Here is a 15,276-nt window from a genome sequence, read left to right on the forward strand (position 1 = left end):
AGCGCTTTCTTGTACGTGACGGGATGCAAATTCTTGAAGGCTCTCTTTAGTGACGGGTCCAAACAAAGATCTCATCTGCTCCTCTAGCCCTATCGGCGACTCGTGCACTTCGAGCCTTCTTAGTGACGGCGCAAGTTGCTGACTGCTGACTGCGTTGGTGGTATAGTGGTGAGCATAGCTGCCTTCCAAGCAGTTGACCCGGATTCGATTCCCGGCCAAAGCATATCCTTTGGCTCGGGCTGACGTCGAAGCAGAACTCCCTCTGTGACCTGTGCCTCCACCCAAAACTTTTGGATGGAATAATTTCGGATGGACCCATCATTAGCTGAAGTCGCATAACACTTGCAACACTACCCGTAGCAGGGGTCATTGTTTGGACTCTTTTTTTTTTTTTTTTTTTTAATTGCGCTTTAAACAAAAAGTATTGTGTCAATGCAACTGAACAACATTTATTAGGAACACAGTGCGTCAAAAAGCAAAATGACAGTTAAAGGCATTTCGTTATTGAACTCTTTGATGACATCATTCAGCTAAGTTCAGTTTAAATAGTATCTGTGCAATAATTTGCAATCAAGTCAACGATATCGCTGTACATGAAGTGTCCCCAGCTCCACCTGCCAGAAGCGACAGAGGCAAGAAACCAAAACTCGATCGGTGAAAGGATGGAGAAAAAACCCGGTGAGAAACCAGGCTCAATCGGGGAGACAGTTCTCCCCTTGTCAGACGAAACAGGTAGATCAGCTCCAGGCTGCAGGAATGTCAGACTGTGCAGAAGAATCATCTGTTTCCTGTGGTCTTGTCCAGGTGGTCTTTACAAGGGATTTGTATCTGCGGCTCATCTAGTTGTCACGGTCTCCGCTGTGTTTCTGGGCCATAGAGGTCCTTTCTAGGTGTTGATCCACCATCTTCTCTGGATACGGACTGGATCCGGGTGACTGAAGCGGATACAGACTGGATCTGGTGGCTACGGTGACCTCGGAATAAGGGATTTCTTTAAAAGACTTTTTTTTTCATATAAGATTTTATCCAACTTTTCAGATAGAGGCATGAGAAAGAGATTGCCTTGATTGGGCTTTTGGTTATTATAGGCACTCTCTGCGTTTGACCACTTCGTGTTTATTTAGCCGGATGGGAAGGCAGCGCTTTCTTGTACGTGACGGGATGCAAATTCTTGAAGGCTCTCTTTAGTGACGGGTCCAAACAAAGATCTCATCTGCTCCTCTAGCCCTATCGGCGACTCGTGCACTTCGAGCCTTCTTAGTGACGGCGCAAGTTGCTGACTGCTGACTGCGTTGGTGGTATAGTGGTGAGCATAGCTGCCTTCCAAGCAGTTGACCCAGATTCGATTCCCGGCCAAAGCATATCCTTTGGCTCGGGCTGACGTCGAAGCAGAACTCCCTCTGTGACCTGTGCCTCCACCCAAAACTTTTGGATGGAATAATTTCGGATGGACCCATCATTAGCTGAAGTCGCATAACACTTGCAACACTACCGGTAGCAGGGGTCATTGTTTGGACTCTTTTTTTTTTTTTTTTTTTTTTTAAATTGCGCTTTAAAAAAAAAGTATTGTGTCAATGCAACTGAACAACATTTATTAGGAACACAGTGCGTCAATAAAGCTACTGACTTCCACCTGCGTTGGTGGTATAGTGGTGAGCATAGCTGCCTTCCAAGCAGTTGACCCAGGTTCGATTCTTTTATTGATTTTTTTTAAATTGCGCTTCAAACAGAAAGTATTGCGTCAATGCAACTGAACAACATTAATTAGGAACACAGTGCGTCAAAAAGCAAAATGACAGTTAAAGGCATTTCGTTATTGAACTCTTTGATGACATCATTCAGCTAAGTTCAGTTTAAATAGTATCTGTGCAATAATTTGCAATCAAGTCAACGATATCGCTGTACATGAAGTGTCCCCAGCTCCGCCTGCCAGAAGCGACAGAGGGAAGAAACCAAAACTCGATCAGTGAAAGGATGGAGAAAAAACCCGGTGAGAAACCAGGCTCAGTCGGGGAGACAGTTCTCCCCTTGTCAGACGAAACCAGTAGATCAGGTCCAGGCTGCAGGAATGTCAGACTGTGCAGAAGAATCATCTGTTTCCTGTGGTCTTGTCCAGGTGGTCTTTACAAGGGATTTGTATCTGCGGCTCATCTAGTTGTCACGGTCTCCGCTGTGTTTCTGGGCCATAGAGGTCCTTTCTAGGTGTTGATCCACCATCTTCTCTGGATACGGACTGGATCCGGGTGACTGAAGCGGATACAGACTGGATCTGGTGGCTACGGTGACCTCGGAATAAGGGATTTCTTTAAAAGACTTTTTTTTTCATATAAGATTTTATCCAACTTTTCAGATAGAGGCATGAGAAAGAGATTGCCTTGATTGGGCTTTTGGTTATTATAGGCACTCTCTGCGTTTGACCACTTCGTGTTTATTTAGCCGGATGGGAAGGCAGCGCTTTCTTGTACGTGACGGGATGCAAATTCTTGAAGGCTCTCTTTAGTGACGGGTCCAAACAAAGATCTCATCTGCTCCTCTAGCCCTATCGGCGACTCGTGCACTTCGAGCCTTCTTAGTGACGGCGCAAGTTGCTGACTGCTGACTGCGTTGGTGGTATAGTGGTGAGCATAGCTGCCTTCCAAGCAGTTGACCCGGATTCGATTCCCGGCCAAAGCATATCCTTTGGCTCGGGCTGACGTCGAAGCAGAACTCCCTCTGTGACCTGTGCCTCCACCCAAAACTTTTGGATGGAATAATTTCGGATGGACCCATCATTAGCTGAAGTCGCATAACACTTGCAACACTACCCGTAGCAGGGGTCATTGTTTGGACTCTTTTTTTTTTTTTTTTTTTTTTTTTTTTTAAATTGCGCTTTAAAAAAAAAGTATTGTGTCAATGCAACTGAACAACATTTATTAGGAACACAGTGCGTCAATAAAGCTACTGACTTCCACCTGCGTTGGTGGTATAGTGGTGAGCATAGCTGCCTTCCAAGCAGTTGACCCGGGTTCGATTCTTTTATTGATTTTTTTAAATTGCGCTTCAAACAGAAAGTATTGCGTCAATGCAACTGAACAACATTAATTAGGAACACAGTGCGTCAAAAAGCAAAATGACAGTTAAAGGCATTTCGTTATTGAACTCTTTGATTACATCATTCAGCTAAGTTCAGTTTAAATAGTATCTGTGCAATAATTTGCAATCAAGTCAACGATATCGCTGTACATGAAGTGTCCCCAGCTCCGCCTGCCAGAAGCGACAGAGGGAAGAAACCAAAACTCGATCAGTGAAAGGATGGAGAAAAAACCCGGTGAGAAACCAGGCTCAGTCGGGGAGACAGTTCTCCCCTTGTCAGACGAAACCAGTAGATCAGGTCCAGGCTGCAGGAATGTCAGACTGTGCAGAAGAATCATCTGTTTCCTGTGGTCTTGTCCAGGTGGTCTTTACAAGGGATTTGTATCTGCGGCTCATCTAGTTGTCACGGTCTCCGCTGTGTTTCTGGGCCATAGAGGTCCTTTCTAGGTGTTGATCCACCATCTTCTCTGGATACGGACTGGATCCGGGTGACTGAAGCGGATACAGACTGGATCTGGTGGCTACGGTGACCTCGGAATAAGGGATTTCTTTAAAAGACTTTTTTTTTCATATAAGATTTTATCCAACTTTTCAGATAGAGGCATGAGAAAGAGATTGCCTTGATTGGGCTTTTGGTTATTATAGGCACTCTCTGCGTTTGACCACTTCGTGTTTATTTAGCCGGATGGGAAGGCAGCGCTTTCTTGTACGTGACGGGATGCAAATTCTTGAAGGCTCTCTTTAGTGACGGGTCCAAACAAAGATCTCATCTGCTCCTCTAGCCCTATCGGCGACTCGTGCACTTCGAGCCTTCTTAGTGACGGCGCAAGTTGCTGACTGCTGACTGCGTTGGTGGTATAGTGGTGAGCATAGCTGCCTTCCAAGCAGTTGACCCGGATTCGATTCCCGGCCAAAGCATATCCTTTGGCTCGGGCTGACGTCGAAGCAGAACTCCCTCTGTGACCTGTGCCTCCACCCAAAACTTTTGGATGGAATAATTTCGGATGGACCCATCATTAGCTGAAGTCGCATAACACTTGCAACACTACCCGTAGCAGGGGTCATTGTTTGGACTCTTTTTTTTTTTTTTTTTTTAATTGCGCTTTAAACAAAAAGTATTGTGTCAATGCAACTGAACAACATTTATTAGGAACACAGTGCGTCAAAAAGCAAAATGACAGTTAAAGGCATTTCGTTATTGAACTCTTTGATGACATCATTCAGCTAAGTTCAGTTTAAATAGTATCTGTGCAATAATTTGCAATCAAGTCAACGATATCGCTGTACATGAAGTGTCCCCAGCTCCGCCTGCCAGAAGCGACAGAGGCAAGAAACCAAAACTCGATCGGTGAAAGGATGGAGAAAAAACCCGGTGAGAAACCAGGCTCAATCGGGGAGACAGTTCTCCCCTTGTCAGACGAAACAGGTAGATCAGCTCCAGGCTGCAGGAATGTCAGACTGTGCAGAAGAATCATCTGTTTCCTGTGGTCTTGTCCAGGTGGTCTTTACAGGGGATTTGTATCTGCGGCTCATCTAGTTGTCACGGTCTCCGCTGTGTTTCTGGGCCATAGAGGTCCTTTCTAGGTGTTGATCCACCATCTTCTCTGGATACGGACTGGATCCGGGTGACTGAAGCGGATACAGACTGGATCTGGTGGCTACGGTGACCTCGGAATAAGGGATTTCTTTAAAAGACTTTTTTTTTCATATAAGATTTTATCCAACTTTTCAGATAGAGGCATGAGAAAGAGATTGCCTTGATTGGGCTTTTGGTTATTATAGGCACTCTCTGCGTTTGACCACTTCATGTTTATTTAGCCGGATGGGAAGGCAGCGCTTTCTTGTACGTGACGGGATGCAAATTCTTGAAGGCTCTCTTTAGTGACGGGTCCAAACAAAGATCTCATCTGCTCCTCTAGCCCTATCGGCGACTCGTGCACTTCGAGCCTTCTTAGTGACGGCGCAAGTTGCTGACTGCTGACTGCGTTGGTGGTATAGTGGTGAGCATAGCTGCCTTCCAAGCAGTTGGAGAGAGCAGTGCGCATGTCCTTTGGCTCGGGCTGACGTCGAAGCAGAACTCCCTCTGTGACCTGTGCCTCCACCCAAAACTTTTGGATGGAATAATTTCGGATGGACCAATCATTAGCTGAAGTCGCATAACACTTGCAACACTACCCGTAGCAGGGGTCATTGTTTGGACTCTTTTTTTTTTTTTTTTTTTTTTTTTTTTTTTTAATTGCGCTTTAAACAAAAAGTATTGTGTCAATGCAACTGAACAACATTTATTAGGAACACAGTGCGTCAATAAAGCTACTGACTTCCGCCTGCGTTGTTGGTATAGTGGTGAGCATAGCTGCCTTCCAAGCAGTTGACCCGGGTTCGATTCCCAGCCAACGCATGTCCTTTGGCTCGGGCTGACGTCGAAGCAGAACTCCTTCTGTGACCTGCGAATCCAACCAAACATTTTGGATGGATCATTCGGAAGACGAAAAGAACCAGCTCTCCCCGTCGGGGAATCGAACCCCGGTCTTCCGCGTGACAGGCGGAGATACTGTCCACTATACTAACGAGGAGCCATGCATGCTGCCGTTTCTCCCCCAACTGACGGCACTGCACTGACATAACTAAACAATGCATGGCTTCTTCTGACGCAGACCCAGCCCTAGCACCGTAAAATTTCTGATGGACCCATCATTAGCTGAAGTCGCATAACACTTGGAACACTACCCGTAGCAGGGGTCATTGTTTGGACTCTTTTTTTTTTTTTTTTTTTTTTTAAATTGCGCTTTAAACAGAAAGTATTGCGTCAATGCAACTGAACAACATTAATTAGGAACACAGTGCGTCAAAAAGCAAAATGACAGTTAAAGGCATTTCGTTATTGAACTCTTTGATGACATCATTCAGCTAAGTTCAGTTTAAATAGTATCTGTGCAATAATTTGCAATCAAGTCAACGATATCGCTGTACATGAAGTGTCCCCAGCTCCGCCTGCCAGAAGCGACAGAGGCAAGAAACCAAAACTCGATCGGTGAAAGGATGGAGAAAAAACCCGGTGAGAAACCAGGCTCAATCGGGGAGACAGTTCTCCCCTTGTCAGACGAAACAGGTAGATCAGCTCCAGGCTGCAGGAATGTCAGACTGTGCAGAAGAATCATCTGTTTCCTGTGGTCTTGTCCAGGTGGTCTTTACAGGGGATTTGTATCTGCGGCTCATCTAGTTGTCACGGTCTCCGCTGTGTTTCTGGGCCATAGAGGTCCTTTCTAGGTGTTGATCCACCATCTTCTCTGGATACGGACTGGATCCGGGTGACTGAAGCGGATACAGACTGGATCTGGTGGCTACGGTGACCTCGGAATAAGGGATTTCTTTAAAAGACTTTTTTTTTCATATAAGATTTTATCCAACTTTTCAGATAGAGGCATGAGAAAGAGATTGCCTTGATTGGGCTTTTGGTTATTATAGGCACTCTCTGCGTTTGACCACTTCGTGTTTATTTAGCCGGATGGGAAGGCAGCGCTTTCTTGTACGTGACGGGATGCAAATTCTTGAAGGCTCTCTTTAGTGACGGGTCCAAACAAAGATCTCATCTGCTCCTCTAGCCCTATCGGCGACTCGTGCACTTCGAGCCTTCTTAGTGACGGCGCAAGTTGCTGACTGCTGACTGCGTTGGTGGTATAGTGGTGAGCATAGCTGCCTTCCAAGCAGTTGGAGAGAGCAGTGCGCATGTCCTTTGGCTCGGGCTGACGTCGAAGCAGAACTCCCTCTGTGACCTGTGCCTCCACCCAAAACTTTTGGATGGAATAATTTCGGATGGACCAATCATTAGCTGAAGTCGCATAACACTTGCAACACTACCCGTAGCAGGGGTCATTGTTTGGACTCTTTTTTTTTTTTTTTTTTTTTTTAATTGCGCTTTAAACAAAAAGTATTGTGTCAATGCAACTGAACAACATTTATTAGGAACACAGTGCGTCAAAAAGCTACTGACTTCCGCCTGCGTTGGTGGTATAGTGGTGAGCATAGCTGCCTTCCAAGCAGTTGACCCGGGTTCGATTCCCGGCCAACGCATGTCCTTTGGCTCGGGCTGACGTCGAAGCAGAACTCCTTCTGTGACCTGCGACTCCGACCAAACATTTTGGATGGATCATTCGGAAGACGAAAAGAACCAGCTCTCCCCGTCGGGGAATCGAACCCCGGTCTTCCGCGTGACAGGCGGAGATACTGTCCACTATACTAACGAGGAGCCGTGCATGCTGCCGTTTCTCCCCCAACTGACGGCACTGCACTGACATAACTAAACAATGCATGGCTTCTTCTGACGCAGACCCAGCCCTAGCACCGTAAAATTTCTGATGGACCCATCATTAGCTGAAGTCGCATAACACTTGGAACACTACCCGTAGCAGGGGTCATTGTTTGGACTCTTTTTTTTTTTTTTTTTTTTTTTTTAAATTGCGCTTTAAACAGAAAGTATTGCGTCAATGCAACTGAACAACATTAATTAGGAACACAGTGCGTCAAAAAGCAAAATGACAGTTAAAGGCATTTCGTTATTGAACTCTTTGATGACATCATTCAGCTAAGTTCAGTTTAAATAGTATCTGTGCAATAATTTGCAATCAAGTCAACGATATCGCTGTACATGAAGTGTCCCCAGCTCCGCCTGCCAGAAGCGACAGAGGGAAGAAACCAAAACTCGATCGGTGAAAGGATGGAGAAAAAACCCGGTGAGAAACCAGGCTCAGTCGGGGAGACAGTTCTCCCCTTGTCAGACGAAACCAGTAGATCAGCTCCAGGCTGCAGGAATGTCAGACTGTGCAGAAGAATCATCTGTTTCCTGTGGTCTTGTCCAGGTGGTCTTTACAAGGGATTTGTATCTGCGGCTCATCTAGTTGTCACGGTCTCCGCTGTGTTTCTGGGCCATAGAGGTCCTTTCTAGGTGTTGATCCACCATCTTCTCTGGATACGGACTGGATCCGGGTGACTGAAGCGGATACAGACTGGATCTGGTGGCTACGGTGACCTCGGAATAAGGGATTTCTTTAAAAGACTTTTTTTTTTCATATAAGATTTTATCCAACTTTTCAGATAGAGGCATGAGAAAGAGATTGCCTTGATTGGGCTTTTGGTTATTATAGGCACTCTCTGCGTTTGACCACTTCGTGTTTATTTAGCCAGATGGGAAGGCAGCGCTTTCTTGTACGTGACGGGATGCAAATTCTTGAAGGCTCTCTTTAGTGACGGGTCCAAACAAAGATCTCATCTGCTCCTCTAGCCCTATCGGCGACTCGTGCACTTCGAGCCTTCTTAGTGACGGCGCAAGTTGCTGACTGCTGACTGCGTTGGTGGTATAGTGGTGAGCATAGCTGCCTTCCAAGCAGTTGACCCAGATTCGATTCCCGGCCAAAGCATATCCTTTGGCTCGGGCTGACGTCGAAGCAGAACTCCCTCTGTGACCTGTGCCTCCACCCAAAACTTTTGGATGGAATAATTTCGGATGGACCCATCATTAGCTGAAGTCGCATAACACTTGCAACACTACCGGTAGCAGGGGTCATTGTTTGGACTCTTTTTTTTTTTTTTTTTTTTTTTAAATTGCGCTTTAAAAAAAAAGTATTGTGTCAATGCAACTGAACAACATTTATTAGGAACACAGTGCGTCAATAAAGCTACTGACTTCCACCTGCGTTGGTGGTATAGTGGTGAGCATAGCTGCCTTCCAAGCAGTTGACCCGGGTTCGATTCTTTTATTGATTTTTTTTAAATTGCGCTTCAAACAGAAAGTATTGCGTCAATGCAACTGAACAACATTAATTAGGAACACAGTGCGTCAAAAAGCAAAATGACAGTTAAAGGCATTTCGTTATTGAACTCTTTGATGACATCATTCAGCTAAGTTCAGTTTAAATAGTATCTGTGCAATAATTTGCAATCAAGTCAACGATATCGCTGTACATGAAGTGTCCCCAGCTCCGCCTGCCAGAAGCGACAGAGGGAAGAAACCAAAACTCGATCAGTGAAAGGATGGAGAAAAAACCCGGTGAGAAACCAGGCTCAGTCGGGGAGACAGTTCTCCCCTTGTCAGACGAAACCAGTAGATCAGGTCCAGGCTGCAGGAATGTCAGACTGTGCAGAAGAATCATCTGTTTCCTGTGGTCTTGTCCAGGTGGTCTTTACAAGGGATTTGTATCTGCGGCTCATCTAGTTGTCACGGTCTCCGCTGTGTTTCTGGGCCATAGAGGTCCTTTCTAGGTGTTGATCCACCATCTTCTCTGGATACGGACTGGATCCGGGTGACTGAAGCGGATACAGACTGGATCTGGTGGCTACGGTGACCTCGGAATAAGGGATTTCTTTAAAAGACTTTTTTTTTCATATAAGATTTTATCCAACTTTTCAGATAGAGGCATGAGAAAGAGATTGCCTTGATTGGGCTTTTGGTTATTATAGGCACTCTCTGCGTTTGACCACTTCGTGTTTATTTAGCCGGATGGGAAGGCAGCGCTTTCTTGTACGTGACGGGATGCAAATTCTTGAAGGCTCTCTTTAGTGACGGGTCCAAACAAAGATCTCATCTGCTCCTCTAGCCCTATCGGCGACTCGTGCACTTCGAGCCTTCTTAGTGACGGCGCAAGTTGCTGACTGCTGACTGCGTTGGTGGTATAGTGGTGAGCATAGCTGCCTTCCAAGCAGTTGACCCGGATTCGATTCCCGGCCAAAGCATATCCTTTGGCTCGGGCTGACGTCGAAGCAGAACTCCCTCTGTGACCTGTGCCTCCACCCAAAACTTTTGGATGGAATAATTTCGGATGGACCCATCATTAGCTGAAGTCGCATAACACTTGCAACACTACCCGTAGCAGGGGTCATTGTTTGGACTCTTTTTTTTTTTTTTTTTTTTAATTGCGCTTTAAACAAAAAGTATTGTGTCAATGCAACTGAACAACATTTATTAGGAACACAGTGCGTCAAAAAGCAAAATGACAGTTAAAGGCATTTCGTTATTGAACTCTTTGATGACATCATTCAGCTAAGTTCAGTTTAAATAGTATCTGTGCAATAATTTGCAATCAAGTCAACGATATCGCTGTACATGAAGTGTCCCCAGCTCCACCTGCCAGAAGCGACAGAGGCAAGAAACCAAAACTCGATCGGTGAAAGGATGGAGAAAAAACCCGGTGAGAAACCAGGATCAATCGGGGAGACAGTTCTCCCCTTGTCAGACGAAACAGGTAGATCAGCTCCAGGCTGCAGGAATGTCAGACTGTGCAGAAGAATCATCTGTTTCCTGTGGTCTTGTCCAGGTGGTCTTTACAGGGGATTTGTATCTGCGGCTCATCTAGTTGTCACGGTCTCCGCTGTGTTTCTGGGCCATAGAGGTCCTTTCTAGGTGTTGATCCACCATCTTCTCTGGATACGGACTGGATCCGGGTGACTGAAGCGGATACAGACTGGATCTGGTGGCTACGGTGACCTCGGAATAAGGGATTTCTTTAAAAGACTTTTTTTTTCATATAAGATTTTATCCAACTTTTCAGATAGAGGCATGAGAAAGAGATTGCCTTGATTGGGCTTTTGGTTATTATAGGCACTCTCTGCGTTTGACCACTTCGTGTTTATTTAGCCGGATGGGAAGGCAGCGCTTTCTTGTACGTGACGGGATGCAAATTCTTGAAGGCTCTCTTTAGTGACGGGTCCAAACAAAGATCTCATCTGCTCCTCTAGCCCTATCGGCGACTCGTGCACTTCGAGCCTTCTTAGTAACGGCGCAAGTTGCTGACTGCTGACTGCGTTGGTGGTATAGTGGTGAGCATAGCTGCCTTCCAAGCAGTTGGAGAGAGCAGTGCGCATGTCCTTTGGCTCGGGCTGACGTCGAAGCAGAACTCCCTCTGTGACCTGTGCCTCCACCCAAAACTTTTGGATGGAATAATTTCGGATGGACCAATCATTAGCTGAAGTCGCATAACACTTGCAACACTACCCGTAGCAGGGGTCATTGTTTGGACTCTTTTTTTTTTTTTTTTTTTTTTTTAATTGCGCTTTAAACAAAAAGTATTGTGTCAATGCAACTGAACAACATTTATTAGGAACACAGTGCGTCAATAAAGCTACTGACTTCCGCCTGCGTTGTTGGTATAGTGGTGAGCATAGCTGCCTTCCAAGCAGTTGACCCGGGTTCGATTCCCAGCCAACGCATGTCCTTTGGCTCGGGCTGACGTCGAAGCAGAACTCCTTCTGTGACCTGCGAATCCAACCAAACATTTTGGATGGATCATTCGGAAGACGAAAAGAACCAGCTCTCCCCGTCGGGGAATCGAACCCCGGTCTTCCGCGTGACAGGCGAAGATACTGTCCACTATACTAACGAGGAGCCGTGCATGCTGCCGTTTCTCCCCCAACTGACGGCACTGCACTGACATAACTAAACAATGCATGGCTTCTTCTGACGCAGACCCAGCCCTAGCACCGTAAAATTTCTGATGGACCCATCATTAGCTGAAGTCGCATAACACTTGCAACACTACCCGTAGCAGGGGTCATTGTTTGGACTCTTTTTTTTTTTTTTTTTTTAATTGCGCTTTAAACAAAAAGTATTGTGTCAATGCAACTGAACAACATTTATTAGGAACACAGTGCGTCAAAAAGCAAAATGACAGTTAAAGGCATTTCGTTATTGAACTCTTTGATGACATCATTCAGCTAAGTTCAGTTTAAATAGTATCTGTGCAATAATTTGCAATCAAGTCAACGATATCGCTGTACATGAAGTGTCCCCAGCTCCGCCTGCCAGAAGCGACAGAGGCAAGAAACCAAAACTCGATCGGTGAAAGGATGGAGAAAAAACCCGGTGAGAAACCAGGCTCAATCGGGGAGACAGTTCTCCCCTTGTCAGACGAAACAGGTAGATCAGCTCCAGGCTGCAGGAATGTCAGACTGTGCAGAAGAATCATCTGTTTCCTGTGGTCTTGTCCAGGTGGTCTTTACAGGGGATTTGTATCTGCGGCTCATCTAGTTGTCACGGTCTCCGCTGTGTTTCTGGGCCATAGAGGTCCTTTCTAGGTGTTGATCCACCATCTTCTCTGGATACGGACTGGATCCGGGTGACTGAAGCGGATACAGACTGGATCTGGTGGCTACGGTGACCTCGGAATAAGGGATTTCTTTAAAAGACTTTTTTTTTCATATAAGATTTTATCCAACTTTTCAGATAGAGGCATGAGAAAGAGATTGCCTTGATTGGGCTTTTGGTTATTATAGGCACTCTCTGCGTTTGACCACTTCGTGTTTATTTAGCCGGATGGGAAGGCAGCGCTTTCTTGTACGTGACGGGATGCAAATTCTTGAAGGCTCTCTTTAGTGACGGGTCCAAACAAAGATCTCATCTGCTCCTCTAGCCCTATCGGCGACTCGTGCACTTCGAGCCTTCTTAGTGACGGCGCAAGTTGCTGACTGCTGACTGCGTTGGTGGTATAGTGGTGAGCATAGCTGCCTTCCAAGCAGTTGGAGAGAGCAGTGCGCATGTCCTTTGGCTCGGGCTGACGTCGAAGCAGAACTCCCTCTGTGACCTGTGCCTCCACCCAAAACTTTTGGATGGAATAATTTCGGATGGACCAATCATTAGCTGAAGTCGCATAACACTTGCAACACTACCCGTAGCAGGGGTCATTGTTTGGACTCTTTTTTTTTTTTTTTTTTTTTTTAATTGCGCTTTAAACAAAAAGTATTGTGTCAATGCAACTGAACAACATTTATTAGGAACACAGTGCGTCAAAAAGCTACTGACTTCCGCCTGCGTTGGTGGTATAGTGGTGAGCATAGCTGCCTTCCAAGCAGTTGACCCGGGTTCGATTCCCGGCCAACGCATGTCCTTTGGCTCGGGCTGACGTCGAAGCAGAACTCCTTCTGTGACCTGCGACTCCGACCAAACATTTTGGATGGATCATTCGGAAGACGAAAAGAACCAGCTCTCCCCGTCGGGGAATCGAACCCCGGTCTTCCGCGTGACAGGCGGAGATACTGTCCACTATACTAACGAGGAGCCGTGCATGCTGCCGTTTCTCCCCCAACTGACGGCACTGCACTGACATAACTAAACAATGCATGGCTTCTTCTGACGCAGACCCAGCCCTAGCACCGTAAAATTTCTGATGGACCCATCATTAGCTGAAGTCGCATAACACTTGGAACACTACCCGTAGCAGGGGTCATTGTTTGGACTCTTTTTTTTTTTTTTTTTTTTTTTTTAAATTGCGCTTTAAACAGAAAGTATTGCGTCAATGCAACTGAACAACATTAATTAGGAACACAGTGCGTCAAAAAGCAAAATGACAGTTAAAGGCATTTCGTTATTGAACTCTTTGATGACATCATTCAGCTAAGTTCAGTTTAAATAGTATCTGTGCAATAATTTGCAATCAAGTCAACGATATCGCTGTACATGAAGTGTCCCCAGCTCCGCCTGCCAGAAGCGACAGAGGGAAGAAACCAAAACTCGATCGGTGAAAGGATGGAGAAAAAACCCGGTGAGAAACCAGGCTCAGTCGGGGAGACAGTTCTCCCCTTGTCAGACAAAACCAGTAGATCAGCTCCAGGCTGCAGGAATGTCAGACTGTGCAGAAGAATCATCTGTTTCCTGTGGTCTTGTCCAGGTGGTCTTTACAAGGGATTTGTATCTGCGGCTCATCTAGTTGTCACGGTCTCCGCTGTGTTTCTGGGCCATAGAGGTCCTTTCTAGGTGTTGATCCACCATCTTCTCTGGATACGGACTGGATCCGGGTGACTGAAGCGGATACAGACTGGATCTGGTGGCTACGGTGACCTCGGAATAAGGGATTTCTTTAAAAGACTTTTTTTTTTCATATAAGATTTTATCCAACTTTTCAGATAGAGGCATGAGAAAGAGATTGCCTTGATTGGGCTTTTGGTTATTATAGGCACTCTCTGCGTTTGACCACTTCGTGTTTATTTAGCCGGATGGGAAGGCAGCGCTTTCTTGTACGTGACGGGATGCAAATTCTTGAAGGCTCTCTTTAGTGACGGGTCCAAACAAAGATCTCATCTGCTCCTCTAGCCCTATCGGCGACTCGTGCACTTCGAGCCTTCTTAGTGACGGCGCAAGTTGCTGACTGCTGACTGCGTTGGTGGTATAGTGGTGAGCATAGCTGCCTTCCAAGCAGTTGACCCAGATTCGATTCCCGGCCAAAGCATATCCTTTGGCTCGGGCTGACGTCGAAGCAGAACTCCCTCTGTGACCTGTGCCTCCACCCAAAACTTTTGGATGGAATAATTTCGGATGGACCCATCATTAGCTGAAGTCGCATAACACTTGCAACACTACCGGTAGCAGGGGTCATTGTTTGGACTCTTTTTTTTTTTTTTTTTTTTTTTAAATTGCGCTTTAAAAAAAAAGTATTGTGTCAATGCAACTGAACAACATTTATTAGGAACACAGTGCGTCAATAAAGCTACTGACTTCCACCTGCGTTGGTGGTATAGTGGTGAGCATAGCTGCCTTCCAAGCAGTTGACCCGGGTTCGATTCTTTTATTGATTTTTTTTAAATTGCGCTTCAAACAGAAAGTATTGCGTCAATGCAACTGAACAACATTAATTAGGAACACAGTGCGTCAAAAAGCAAAATGACAGTTAAAGGCATTTCGTTATTGAACTCTTTGATGACATCATTCAGCTAAGTTCAGTTTAAATAGTATCTGTGCAATAATTTGCAATCAAGTCAACGATATCGCTGTACATGAAGTGTCCCCAGCTCCGCCTGCCAGAAGCGACAGAGGGAAGAAACCAAAACTCGATCAGTGAAAGGATGGAGAAAAAACCCGGTGAGAAACCAGGCTCAGTCGGGGAGACAGTTCTCCCCTTGTCAGACGAAACCAGTAGATCAGGTCCAGGCTGCAGGAATGTCAGACTGTGCAGAAGAATCATCTGTTTCCTGTGGTCTTGTCCAGGTGGTCTTTACAAGGGATTTGTATCTGCGGCTCATCTAGTTGTCACGGTCTCCGCTGTGTTTCTGGGCCATAGAGGTCCTTTCTAGGTGTTGATCCACCATCTTCTCTGGATACGGACTGGATCCGGGTGACTGAAGCGGATACAGACTGGATCTGGTGGCTACGGTGACCTCGGAATAAGGGATTTCTTTAAAAGACTTTTTTTTTCATATAAGATTTTATCCAACTTTTCAGATAGA

General features: G+C 45.8%; 3 non-coding genes across 3 annotated transcripts; all 3 read right to left on the reverse strand.

The window, feature by feature from the left end:
- Nucleotides 1-5,573: 5,573 nt before the first annotated feature.
- On the reverse strand, nucleotides 5,574-5,645 carry trnad-guc (transfer RNA aspartic acid (anticodon GUC)). Its single transcript has one exon. It is a non-coding gene; the product is annotated as a tRNA-Asp (tRNA).
- A 1,601-nt stretch (nucleotides 5,646-7,246) lies between these two features.
- trnad-guc (transfer RNA aspartic acid (anticodon GUC)) lies at nucleotides 7,247-7,318 on the reverse strand. Its single transcript has one exon. It is a non-coding gene; the product is annotated as a tRNA-Asp (tRNA).
- A 5,724-nt stretch (nucleotides 7,319-13,042) lies between these two features.
- On the reverse strand, nucleotides 13,043-13,114 carry trnad-guc (transfer RNA aspartic acid (anticodon GUC)). The gene has a single exon. It is a non-coding gene; the product is annotated as a tRNA-Asp (tRNA).
- Nucleotides 13,115-15,276: the final 2,162 nt, after the last annotated feature.

This window comes from Carassius gibelio, chromosome B19, assembly GCF_023724105.1.
Source record: "Carassius gibelio isolate Cgi1373 ecotype wild population from Czech Republic chromosome B19, carGib1.2-hapl.c, whole genome shotgun sequence".
NCBI lineage: Eukaryota > Metazoa > Chordata > Actinopteri > Cypriniformes > Cyprinidae > Carassius > Carassius gibelio.